Genomic DNA, 12,656 nt, shown 5'->3' with positions numbered 1-12,656 from the left:
TGTTATTTTTATACCCATGTTAGACACAGTGCCACTGTTACTTGAGGGGGCTCTCTAAATACCTACAATTGTCATGTCTCACCTAGATTTTTATTCTTCCTTATTTTTCACTTTAATGTTTTTGTCATTACTTTAGCATGAATGAAATAAAAATAGTATATTCATGGACTAGAAATCTAATGCAAGTTCAACTCCTCATTCAACCAAGGACTTTGTACAAGGCTTTTAATTTTCAATATCTGAACTATATGTTTTCTATAACCCATTGGAACTATATTCATTATGAAGTAGAAAATGTGAAGGAATGAATTATATCCTTTCAAACCTGATATGTTGAAGTCCTGACCCCAAGGACCTCAGTATGTGACCACATTTAGAGACAAGATCTTTAAAAGCCTAATGAAGATGAAATAAATCATGTGTGGGTCAGAATGCAGTATGGCTGGTGTCCTTTTAGAAAGAAAGAAATATGTGTATCTTCTCCTTCTGTACTTGGCTGATCTCACTTAACATGATGCTCTCCAGGGCTTTCCATCTTCTTGCAAATGATATAATTTTGTTCTTCTTTATGGCTGAATAGAATTCCATTGTGTGTATTTCCCACAGTTTTGCTATCCATTCATCTGTTGATGGTGATCTGGGTTGGTTCCATATTTTGGTTATGAATAAGACATGGTTAACCTGGACAACCATTGGTGGGGGGGGGGAGAAAATGGGGGCAGGGGGGGGAGGGCACCAAATATAGTGTAAATGTATACTACTTATGTTCAATAAAAAATTGTTAAAAAAATAAATTAAAAAAAAAGAAAGAAAGAAATAATACACAGACACACAGAGAAAAGATAACGTTAAGTGAGAAGATGGCCACCTGCAAATCAAGGAGAGAAGACTCTTGGTCTTAGAACTATAGAACACAGAATCATGGAAAAAGAGATTCTTATGGTGTTAATCCACCCCACCTATAAAATCTTATTATGGCAGCCCTAGCAATCTAAGAGTGAAAGTATAATCAAAAAAGAATTGTTCACATTATCATCCCTACTCATTTTAGCCATTATTTTATCCCTGAGCACTTCAACAATAGAAGCCCACCCCATACACAGCAAACACACACACACACACATACATCTAGGAGCTAAATAAGGGTTTACTCCCTGTACTTACAGACAGTTAAGGACTATTCTTCTCATCTTCATGTCACAGTTAGTAGATCAGTTCAAGCTATAGCCATTTTTTAGGGATATCAGTAATCTAATTTTAGGAGTGGATGCTCAAGGATATAGTCCATGATTCTGTATCAGTAGAAGAAAAATTGTCCACAAGCTATGATCCCTGCATTAGAGAGGAGCCAAACATCTTGTAAATATTTTGTTAATGACTGAGAAAAAGTCATAAATGTTTTCTGAAAGAATTCCAAATGCTCTGACGGTTTCTTATTCAAATCCATTAGTTTTCTTTTACTAGTATCTTCCATCACTCCATGGAGGCTCAGTACAATCACAGTTTTACACAAAGTTATCCATGTCATCACCTCCTAACACCTTTCTCATTTCAAGAAAGGTTTGAAAAAAATTCTATTCTTGTTTGGAAAAAAATATGAGTGGAAGTGTACTGAAAAAAATCAAGAAGATTAAAATTTTCACTAGCTTCATAAAATACCCTTTGGAAGTCTCTGATATATATATATATATATATATATATATATATATATATATATATATATATTATTTTAAATATTAAAAATATTATGCCACAGGAAATTACAAACCTGAGGTTCAACACTATAAGCTTCACATGAAGGATATATATCTAGGAGCAATTTCTTGCCAATAAAGAAAGAAAATATACTTGTCAGTGACTCGCCTGTCCATCCAACTATCAAGTATTTCATGTGCTTTCTACCATGTGAATTTTTATGGATGATTCATCCCTTCCTCTTCCTCTTCATCATTTGGCCTCTTACCTTCATTTCCTTCATCCTCAAGATTTACTTTCTTAAAACTCATTACCAACTCCACCCATCATCACTAGATCTAAAAATTCCATAGGTTCTCTCTGCCATGGCTCATTCACCCACCCTAGAGACCCCATTGGTCCACCACTGATATAACCCACAGACATCCTCTTACATGTGTGACTGGCTTGTCCACAGGAAATACTACTGCACCCTTTTTTATACTCTATGAATGCACACTACTCCCAAACATGGCAGCTCTCCTTTAGCTTGTGGACCTGCCACTACTCAGGCGTCTTCTTGCCTATTAGCATGTTCAGGTTTGAATCTAAAGCAAGACCACTGTGGTATTACTTACAGAACATATGTCTCAATCTTTCCAAGTGCTTTCCTTAGGCTGGTAATGAGGCGCATGGGTAGAGTGACCCTCAGGTCTGTCCCAGCTTTAGAAATGACAATTCCCTATATTGGGAAACCCTTCACTCTGGAGAAACTAAGAGAAACTGTGTTTTAGTCAGCTTTTTGTTTTTTTTAGCTGGGACTAAAATATATATCATCACAGCTTAGAGGTAGACTAGTTTATTTTAGTTATGATTTCAGAGGTTCAGTCCATAGTTGGTTGACTCCAAGGCTGAAACATATGACGACAGGGGTTGGTGAAAAAAAGCTGCTAAACTCATGGCAGCTGAAAGCAGAGGGAAACAGGAAAGAATTAATCAGGGATGCATATAAGCCCTGAGTCACCATCCCCACCTCCTCCAGCGATACCCACCTCTGAGTTTTTCTGCATGGGGGACCATGGTCTCAACACATGAGACTTTAGAGGGGAATCCGAAACCCAGACCATAACATCTGGTCACCATAACTCTTTCTTTAGAGGTAAGATTTTATAAGGTTTTATAGCATCGCTCTCTCCAAAAAAACATTTAAATATATCTTTATTCACCCTTTTTATTCTCAATATGACAAAGATATTTGAGTTTTGAAATTATTTTATAATTGCCTTCATTTTCAAACTCAAATAGATGACCATTATCGCATTTCACTTTGAGAAGTCATTTTTGAAGTTTCAACAGAAAAATTATTTTTAAATATCTTACTACACTTTAAAAAAATAAACAGCCCCTCAACCAACCAAAACACACATGGCTATTATAACTAATGTATGATTTTCTCTCACTCATAGGAGTGGTTCCTAAACAACAGCATCAGGACCACTACCATCACCTAGGTCCTGGTTAATAATGCAAATTCTTGGTCCCTATCAAGCCTTACTAAATTCAAAACTCTGGGGTCGAAGCCTGTGTTTTACTGAGCCCAATAGATGATCCAAGATAAGCTAAAATCTGAAAACCACTGATCCCCATTTTTGAGTTCTCAATTCTGGCTGAATATTAGAATCCCTTGGGAACCTTTGAAAAACAAGCCTGGGGGCCCAGACATTCTATTTCTTTCATATTCCAAGTGCTCATAGACTTTCAAAAGTTCTCCAGATGAATAAAACCAAGAGCCAAGATTTTGCACCATTTGTCTACAATATTGCTCGTTGAGTCCCATGTTAGCTGTTTGAGAGCAGTAAGACCCAAGAACTATACAATTCTTGGATTCTTTGCTTCAAGTCAGTCTGTATGCATGTTTAATTATATGTAAACAGAGTGTTCCAGTCCACTCAATCTGTCTCCTCACTACTATATTCCACTTTGTTTTCCATTTCTTTACATTCATTTGTTTAAACTTCATAAAATTTCAAATTAAAAAGATGCCCTCAAAATCTGGATTACAGTTCATTTTTATTTGTGTGTGGTTATCGTCTGTCCTGGCCTGGCAACCCAAAGTTATCTGTCAGTGAGCAGTCAGACTTGGAAAGGCATTCACATATGTTTGCTTGATGCAATGACAATATGCTTTGAGGAATTAGAAGGGAATGCTAGACTAGACTACTAGCCTGCAAGTCTTGTAACCACCTACAGTATGTTACCAATGAGAGGGGGAAATATGATCAGTTGTAAGTAGGAACATTTGTCTGCAAATTGCCACATTAACCCAGCACCAGTTAGGGTTCTTCAAAACCATTAAGACTATTAGTTCTAACCAGAGATAAGCAGAATAAACAAATTCTTGCAGAACTGGAATCAGTTCTGCTGCTTTCCAACAGCCTCCAAAGAAAGTTTCTGAAGCCCTAAGATTTCACTGATAGGCTTTCCTTCCCCCTTGCTTTGTTTACTCAGCTCCTTTCATGTCAGAGGAACTTAATATTTCAACGTTTGTGTGGCTAAAATAGCTTTTTACTGAGAATGCCCCTCTTCTGGCTGACTTTGAAAATGAGCGTAAAAGATATTTGGGATTTGGACTGTGATCATTTGGCCTTATGTGAAGTAATAAGCCACATTTTAGTGGGAAACAATTTAGATTAAAATAAAATCATAATAAAAGCATTTAAATTATTCAAGCAAATGGGAACGTTAACTCCATTTTTCAATCTACAACCTTAAACATGCTGAAAACACTTGGCTGGCACGAAAGTAAAACTTAAAATATCTGTTAGGAACACCTGGCTTTGCTTTGAGCAAAACCAACCACTGGCAGGGAGGACTGCTGTCTAGTATTCCCTAATCTTTGCTGAACTTTGGTCCTTTTGTTTACTTAACTATGTGAAAGGTTAGAGAGGCATCTTAATTTTATGTGATAAGAATATGTTTTGAATTAAAAACCGGTTTATGTGAGTACACAAGCTAAAAGAAAAATTGCTTTGCACAAGCTAAAAAAAATTAATGTTGCTTAGCATGTAAATTTCCACAAGGAATTCTTTAAAGCACCTTCTTGCTCGATTCTGTAAATCTACATTTTGGCTATCAAGATAAATCATTGAAATTTTCATGGATTATATTGTTCTCTTTCATGGAACTCAATCTATTCAATTCTCCCCTATTATCACTATCCTCTTCCTATACTTACTACCAGAAAAAAAAAAACAGTTGAATAGAAACTTTATACAAATTTAACTTCATTCATTATGCCAAGAATCAAACAATTATTTTATAACAGGGCAGAAGGAATATTTTATCGATAAAGCTAAGTAGTATTCCAAATGGATAACTCAGTGAAATGATCCCATAAAATGACCCAAAAGGTAAAAGCCATTTCCAAATGTTAATATAGAGTTATGTGACTCCACCTATGACATCCTGAAGGTCAAGGTAGTTAGAAAAGTGAATGTGCAGTAATGTTCAAGAGTAAATGAAACCACGGAGCCTAATCTTCCATCCTATGGGCTGGAAGTTAAAAGATCGTAAATCTCACACGGGATGAAATAGAGAGAAGTGGCCGGTTTGTTAGGGGACAAAAGGGAAAGGGCTCTCTCTTTCTTTAAAATCTAGAAACTCTTTGGAGGTGCCCTTTGGAGCCAGAATAGGGCTAATTAGGCTATTTACAAGGAACCCATGATGGAGCTTGATATTTAATCATAGGTTTGACAGATAATTAGGAGATAAATCGCTCAAACTACAGGGCTACTGCACCTTCAAACTACAGCACAAATACTGTTGACAGCACTTATAATTGCACCTATTCATTTAATTTTTTGTTTAACAGAAAAGAAAGCAGAAGGCAAATTTGTGCACCAGCCAATCGAGCCTGCAAGTTCTGGCAAGGACTAAGCTTGGGCACACACCAGTCTTGCATGAAATAGGATTCTGATTCTCATTTATGGGTTAAATAGAAAAGTTATAAAATATAACATGTCATTTTTTTTGTTAACTGATGGCAAATATAAGACTTTGAATTACTTAGGTAGTACCAAGGATTTTTAGAGTCTTCACAGGATTGCTTTTATGTCACTAACTGCAGGGGCAATTATTCTTGCCCCTCTAAGATTGCTCTAGACCCTGAGTTGTTGACATGTTTCAAAAAAGACTCTTTACATATACTAAGTATTATTCTAAAGTATTTATTTTATTTTGAGTAAAAGAAAAGACAAAACCACCAGAGAAATGGGTTAAGTACGTATATGGTTTTTTTTTTTTTTTTTTGGTGGTATTAGGGTTCCTGGAAACCCTTCTACCTCCAGGTTACACTCCCGACCTATTTTATATTTTTATTTGTCTCTTAAGCCAGCACGTCTGGCTTTGAACCTGTGCGATCCTCCTGTCTCTGCCTCCCAAGCACGGGGATTACAAGCGTGCGCCACCATGCCTGGCCATATATGGTATTCTTAAATGACTTATCCTTTGACATTGATAAAAAAAAATAAGAGAAGAATCAGGAGAAATATAAAAGTTAATTTTAGTTTAAAGCTAAGGCGCTTATGTTTATGTTAAGTTATATATTTGTATTTTGATACTGGCAAGATCACTTCATGGTTTACTCCAACCCAAAATTAGAAAGCAGCTGATACCAGATTTTAACAGATTTTAACTTTGCTTTCAAATATATGTGTGTGTGTGTGTGTGTGTGTGTGTGTGTGTGTGTGTGTGTGTTTGCTGCACGTGTGCACATTCCTATCAGCAGGGTTATTCCTTTAAATTGGTTTTGTACAGTGTCAAGTGATAGGATAGGTGTGTGAATGGGTATGTAATTTGACCTGCATGTTGAAAGAAGACTGAACGATTACTCTGTGTTATTAAATAAGCAAGAAATTAATCATCAGCAGTTTGTATCTCAATGCTGGTTATAACTTAGAGCTGTGCTAGGGAAGGATCAAATTATACAGCTCATTTTTACTGCTATGCTTTTGTATTTTAAAAATATCTAGACTACCTGTATATTCTTAAGAGGAGTAATGTTTCTAAGGTTTTTATTTTCATGTTAACTTTGCACTGTGTTACATCATGTTTACCCAAGGAAATTAATGATATTTTAGCAAAGTATTATTATTATACTTTATTTTTCCTGGTATGATTAAACTGGCATGATTCCTTTAGTATTCTAAGTATAGATGATAAAGTTGAGACTGGAAGTGAATACTGAGTTTTAGGTCAGATAACTTGTCCAGGGGAAATAATGCAGGCAAAACAAGTGTTTTAATATAGGTTTGTAACTTCTGCTCTTACTCCATGAATCATGCCACCATAAAAGGCTGAAACAACAAAGGTCACATCAGATACTTAATGGCCTTTGTAGTCACCTTTTTGGTCTGCAGAAAGTCCCTGAAGAACAGCTCTTCAGCAGTATACCATCTCTATATACATCTCTCTAACCTTTTGGATGTTTTAGCCCACAGAATATTACCCTACTTTCAAAGCTCCCTTCCATGAGAGAGTGAACCAAGGGACTTCAAGACAGAGAGATATGAGAGCAGATGCAATGTTGTGAAGAATCTATTATAAATGAGAATATATCACTTATAATTAATTCATAAATTCAGGTGAGTAGAACATCTAAGGATGAAATAAGGAAGATAAAATAAGAGTTCAGTTACTTAGAAACAAAGAACTGGAGAAGTGTGTGTGTGTGTGTGTGTGTGTGTGTGTGTGTGTGTGTGTATGGTGTACATGTTTTTCTGTGCAAAAGTATCAATTAAGTATCAGTTAAACTTAAAAAAATTATCTAGGGATTGAACTCATGGACATTATACCTCTGAACCACAGCCCCAGTCCTCTCCTGTTTTTTTTTTTCCTTTAATTTTAAAATAGGATCTTCTTAGTTGCTGAGAATCTTACTATGTTACTGAGGCTGTTCTCAAACCTGTGAACCTTCTGTCTCAGCCCCCAAGTACTTGGATTATAGTCATACACACCATCTAAACTTTTAAAAATCAATTCTGGAGTTCAAGGGAGAATATGAACCAAGGATATAAATTGTTATTTTTCTAGATAGATCAGCTCTGTTTACCTATAAACAATGTGACACCTACAGCCAATGATACCATATTATATAATCAAAAGTTACTGAGAAGGAAGAACTGATTGAGTGTCCTTAACCCAAGATAATGATGATGATGACCATGATGATGATGATTATAAAGTCAAAAGGTGATAGGTGTGTCTATGGCCTTGACAGTGTTGATGGTGTCATAGTAGTAACCTTATCATTAAAACTCATGAAGTTGTAACATTCAATATGCACAACTTTTTACATGCCAATCATATCTCAATAAAATGGGTTAAAGTTGACAAGTAATTCAGCACTCTGGTTTCAGAGAAGTGTTTTTTGTTGCTATTTTTCTGGAAATACAATTCCTGTAGTCCCATTCTGCTAGGATTGCTACTTTCCTAGAACTTTTCTCTTTTGAATTAAGCACTCTTATTGGGTCAAAGTAGAAAAGATGTTTAAGTAATGTTCCTGTATCATAGAGCATTTTATACATTATGCATTTTAGCAGGTCTCTCATGCTGCCTGTCCAAACAGAATCAGTTCATATGAGGCTCTCTTGGCAGTCATACCACAGGTTGGGAAGTGAGCAAATAATTTGGTTACTTTTTTCACAATTTGTAATAACCTTTATGTCCATTAAATTTTTTCCTTATAATAATGGCCGGCTAAATGGGAAGACAGTGGTTGTCTGAGTAGCATTCTACGAACAATTGCTGCCTGAAATCTGCTAGCCAGATTGTTGTATTTCAAAAAAGAGAGAAGAATTTGAGTTAGGACTATGCCTTTTCTTGTTAAGGAGTCTTTGTTAAATGCCGTATCAAAGTAAGCATGGGACAGGATACCATATACTATAGCACTGACGTTTAGTTCCTTGAAGGAACTGGCATGGGAATATGAAGAAGCATGATGGAGAAAGAAGAGACCCAGAATAGCCAAAGCAATTCTTAGCAATAAGAACTACACAGGAGGCATCACGATCCCTGACTGTAAATTATACTACACAGCAATAGTAGTTAAATCAGTATGATATTGGCACAATAATAGGCACGTAGAATAGAATAAAAGAACAGAATAAAAGAACAGAATAAGAGATACAGAAATAATCCCAAACATTTATAGTAAATTGATCTTTGACAAATAAGACAAACTCATATGCTGGAAAAAAGACAGCCTTTCCAACAAATGGTGCAGGGAGAACATTTGTAGAAAGATGGAACTAGATTCTTACTTCTCACTGTGCACAGGAATCAATTCGAGATAGATCAAAGACCTGGAAATCAGACCAAACACTGTGAAACTATCAGAGAAAAGCATCGGTTCAACACTACAACATATAGTCACAGGTAGTAAGTTCCTCAGTAAGACCTCCAAAGCACAGGAAATTAGAGCAAGAATTAACAAGCAGTATGGCATCAGACTAAAAAGTTTCTTCTTGCCGGGTGTGGTGGCACACACTTGTAATCCCAGCATCCAGGAAGCAGAGACAGTAGGATCGCAGTTTGTGGACAGCCTCAGCTCTACTTAGTGAGGCCCTTCGCAACTTAGACCCTATTCCAAATATTAAAATGACTAAAAAATAGGGCTAGGGCTGTAGCTAAGAGGTAGAATGCCCCTGGTTTCCATACTAAGTACCACCAAAAAAAAAGTTTCTGCTAAATTTTTTTCTTCTTTTTTTTTTTTTTGGTAGGTCTGGGGATGGAAACCAGGGCATTCTACCTCTGAGCTACACCCTCTACCCTATTTTTTTATTCTTTATTTTGAAACCGGGCAGGTCTCACTGAGTTGCAGAGGGCCTCACTAAGTAGCTGAGGCTTTCTGCAAACCACGATCCTCCATTCTCAGCCTCCCAAATGCTGGGATTACAAGCGTGCGCCACCATGCCCAGCTGTTTCTGCTCATTTAAGGAAACCATCAAGAATCTAAAGAGAAAGCATACAGAATGGAAGAAAATCTTTACCAGCTACCACTCTGATCGGGGGCTAATATCCAGAATATACAAAGAACTCAAAAGACTATGTACTGGCAAAACAAAACAAAGAAAAACTCAATTTAGAAATGGGTAAATGAATAGACTCTTCACAAAAGAGGAAATACAAATGGCCAATAGATACACGAAAAAATGTTCAATATCATTAGCCATCAGGGAGATGCAAATCAAAACTACACTGAGATTCCATCTAACCCCAATCAGAGTGGCAAGCATAAAGAAGTCAAATAACAACAAATGCTGGTGAGGATGTGGAGAAAAAGGAACTCTTTTACACTGTTGGTGGGAGTGCAAAGTAGTTCAGCCACTATGGAGATCAGTGTGGAGATTCCTTAGAAAACTGGGAATACATCCACCATGTGATCCAGCTATACCACTCCTGGGTATCTCCGAAGGTGTTGAAATCAGAGAACTATATTAACATATGCATACTCATGTTCATAGCAGCACTATTTGCAATAGCCAAAATATGGAACCAACCTAGGTCTCCATCAACAGATGAGTGGATTGCAAAATTATGGGAAATTCACACAGTGGAATTCTACTCAGCATTAAAGAACAAGATCATGTCAATCACAAGAAGATGGAAAGACCAGGAGAATATTGAGATCAGCCAAGCACAGAAAGATAAGGTACATATGTTTTCTCTAATATGCTTAAGCTAGGGAGTATTAGGGATACCAGAGGGACTCCAGATAATGAAAGGGAAACCTCAGCAAAGCCAGAAAGGAGGGTTTGGAGAGGAAGAAGGATGGGATTAGTTAATGGAAATGCTACATTCAAATATGTGTTTACATATGAGTATAACAGTTAACCTGGACACACAGGATTGGGAGGGAGGGAAATGGGAAAGCACAGAGGGAGGGAGGGCACCAAGTACTGTGTGGATATATGCCATTTTCAACATGATCCACATTCTGATGTGAGACTATAGTGCACCAATAAAATAAAATAAAAGCTCTCTCTGCTTGAGTTTTAATGTCTTTCACTTCCCACCATCATCAGCATGTCTGGTTCTTAGGCACTGGGATTTAGACCTGGACCAACATCCCCACCTCAAACAACACTCTCAGGCCTTTGGACCAACTCAATTACATGACTGATTTTACTAACAAATTGCAGATCATGGATTTCTTGTCTACTAATTCTATGTGATCCAGTTCCCATAATAAATATCCTATTATATACCTATCGGAGAACTCTGATGAATACATTCCCTTTGTGCCTATTTGAATATAGCTCTGTAGTAGCAGGCCATCATGTTCAGAAAACACAGTGTATTGCCATAAGGTTTTGTTTCCAGTTCCTAACCAACCACAAATGTTCTTTCTCCTGAGATCCACCTGGAGAACTAATAGGAGAAATGTACCAAAAATTAATTAATTAATTAATTAATACTTAAAAGCACTGAGCAGACTCTCTGAGCTCTCTGTGGATCTTTGACGTTGCTATTGAGAGAAGATCTATGTCCTCTGATGTGGACCAGGAGGCAACAAGGCTGGCTGTGTTTGCATAAAATAAGGAAAAACATGATGATTTTCTGCTTGTTCTTCTCTCCTCCAGTGTCTGGAACAAAGTGAACCAATGATGGGACTCTACAGTTGTGTTTCAGTATATTCAGTGAATCTGAGATGCAAAGGAAAATAAATTAATAAAAATGGGGAGTGATTAAAAGAATTTTCTTAAAGGCAAGGTAAAATATCAGGAGTCCAGATTCCATTAAAAAATCCTAAAGAGTCCAGACATTAATATTAGTTAAGATGTCAGGCATAGAAATGTACACTTATAATCCCAGTACTTAGAAGGCGGAGTCATCAGGATGGCAGTTTCAACAGCACCTTCAGCAACTTAGTGAGGTAATTCCCAACTTACTGAGACCCTGTTTCATAATAGAAAATAAAAAAAGATCTATGGAGTGTAGCTATCCTGGAGGTATAATGCTCCTGGGTTCAATCCTCTCTTGTATAAAAGGAGGAAATTAAAGTCTATATCTGTGTGTTATTTTAAGGAAAAAATATGTGTGATGTGTGTGTGTGTGTGTGTGTGTGAGTGTGTGTGTGTGTGTGTGTGTGTGTGTGTGTTTTAAGGAAATGTAACTGTCAGGGAGGGAGCAGAGTGAGTAATAAATTGAAGTATCCATGCCCATTCTAGAAAGACAATGACCATTTAACACCAACAGATGGCTGCCATGTTGCGAGACTAGTTATGCCAGACATTCAGATATTTCAACAGAAGCCAAAAATATGATTTTTATTAGAAATTTACCAGTGTTTAAGTGTTGCTTCATTTTGTAACTTGTTGCAAGCCAAATGCAACACATCTGTGACCATTTATGATCCCTCTTCCTCATCTACAGTCCACTCACAGCACTATATATATATCGAATCATGTGTTATGATCTTCACTGGAGAATCACTGAAAATTCTCCAATCTCTCTCCATTGCCACTAGAATAAAATCAAACATAATTTCATGGCTTGTATGATCCATCTCATGCCTATATTATATCCACTCATTCTTCCTTAGGCCAAAGAACTGTCTGGCTGAAGTATTAACTTATTCAAAGTTTCCTCTGCTTGAGAAACAGTTACATCTGATATTCACAGAGCATCTCAATTTTTACCTCTGTTCTATGATTCTTTCCCCAGAAAACCTTTCTAATATAGCCTTTGTCTCTCCTTTATCCCCACTCTTCTCTTTCCATTTCATAATATGGGCCTATGTGGAAATAATATTGTTTTGTCCTTTTACCTTATTGTTTTTCTGCCAATTGTGTTTACCATGATATGTGGCCCATAGTAAGTCTGCTAGGTAATGAGGAGGTCCCCTGTCCCCTCTCAGGTCCAAATCTACCCTTCTGAAATCTACTCTTTGAGGCTGGGATTTGGCAGACTACATTTGCATT

This window comes from Muscardinus avellanarius (genome assembly GCF_963383645.1).
Source record: "Muscardinus avellanarius genome assembly, chromosome: 6".
In the NCBI taxonomy this organism is placed as follows: Eukaryota; Metazoa; Chordata; class Mammalia; order Rodentia; family Gliridae; genus Muscardinus; species Muscardinus avellanarius.
Note: the sequence above shows the minus strand (reverse complement) of the source record.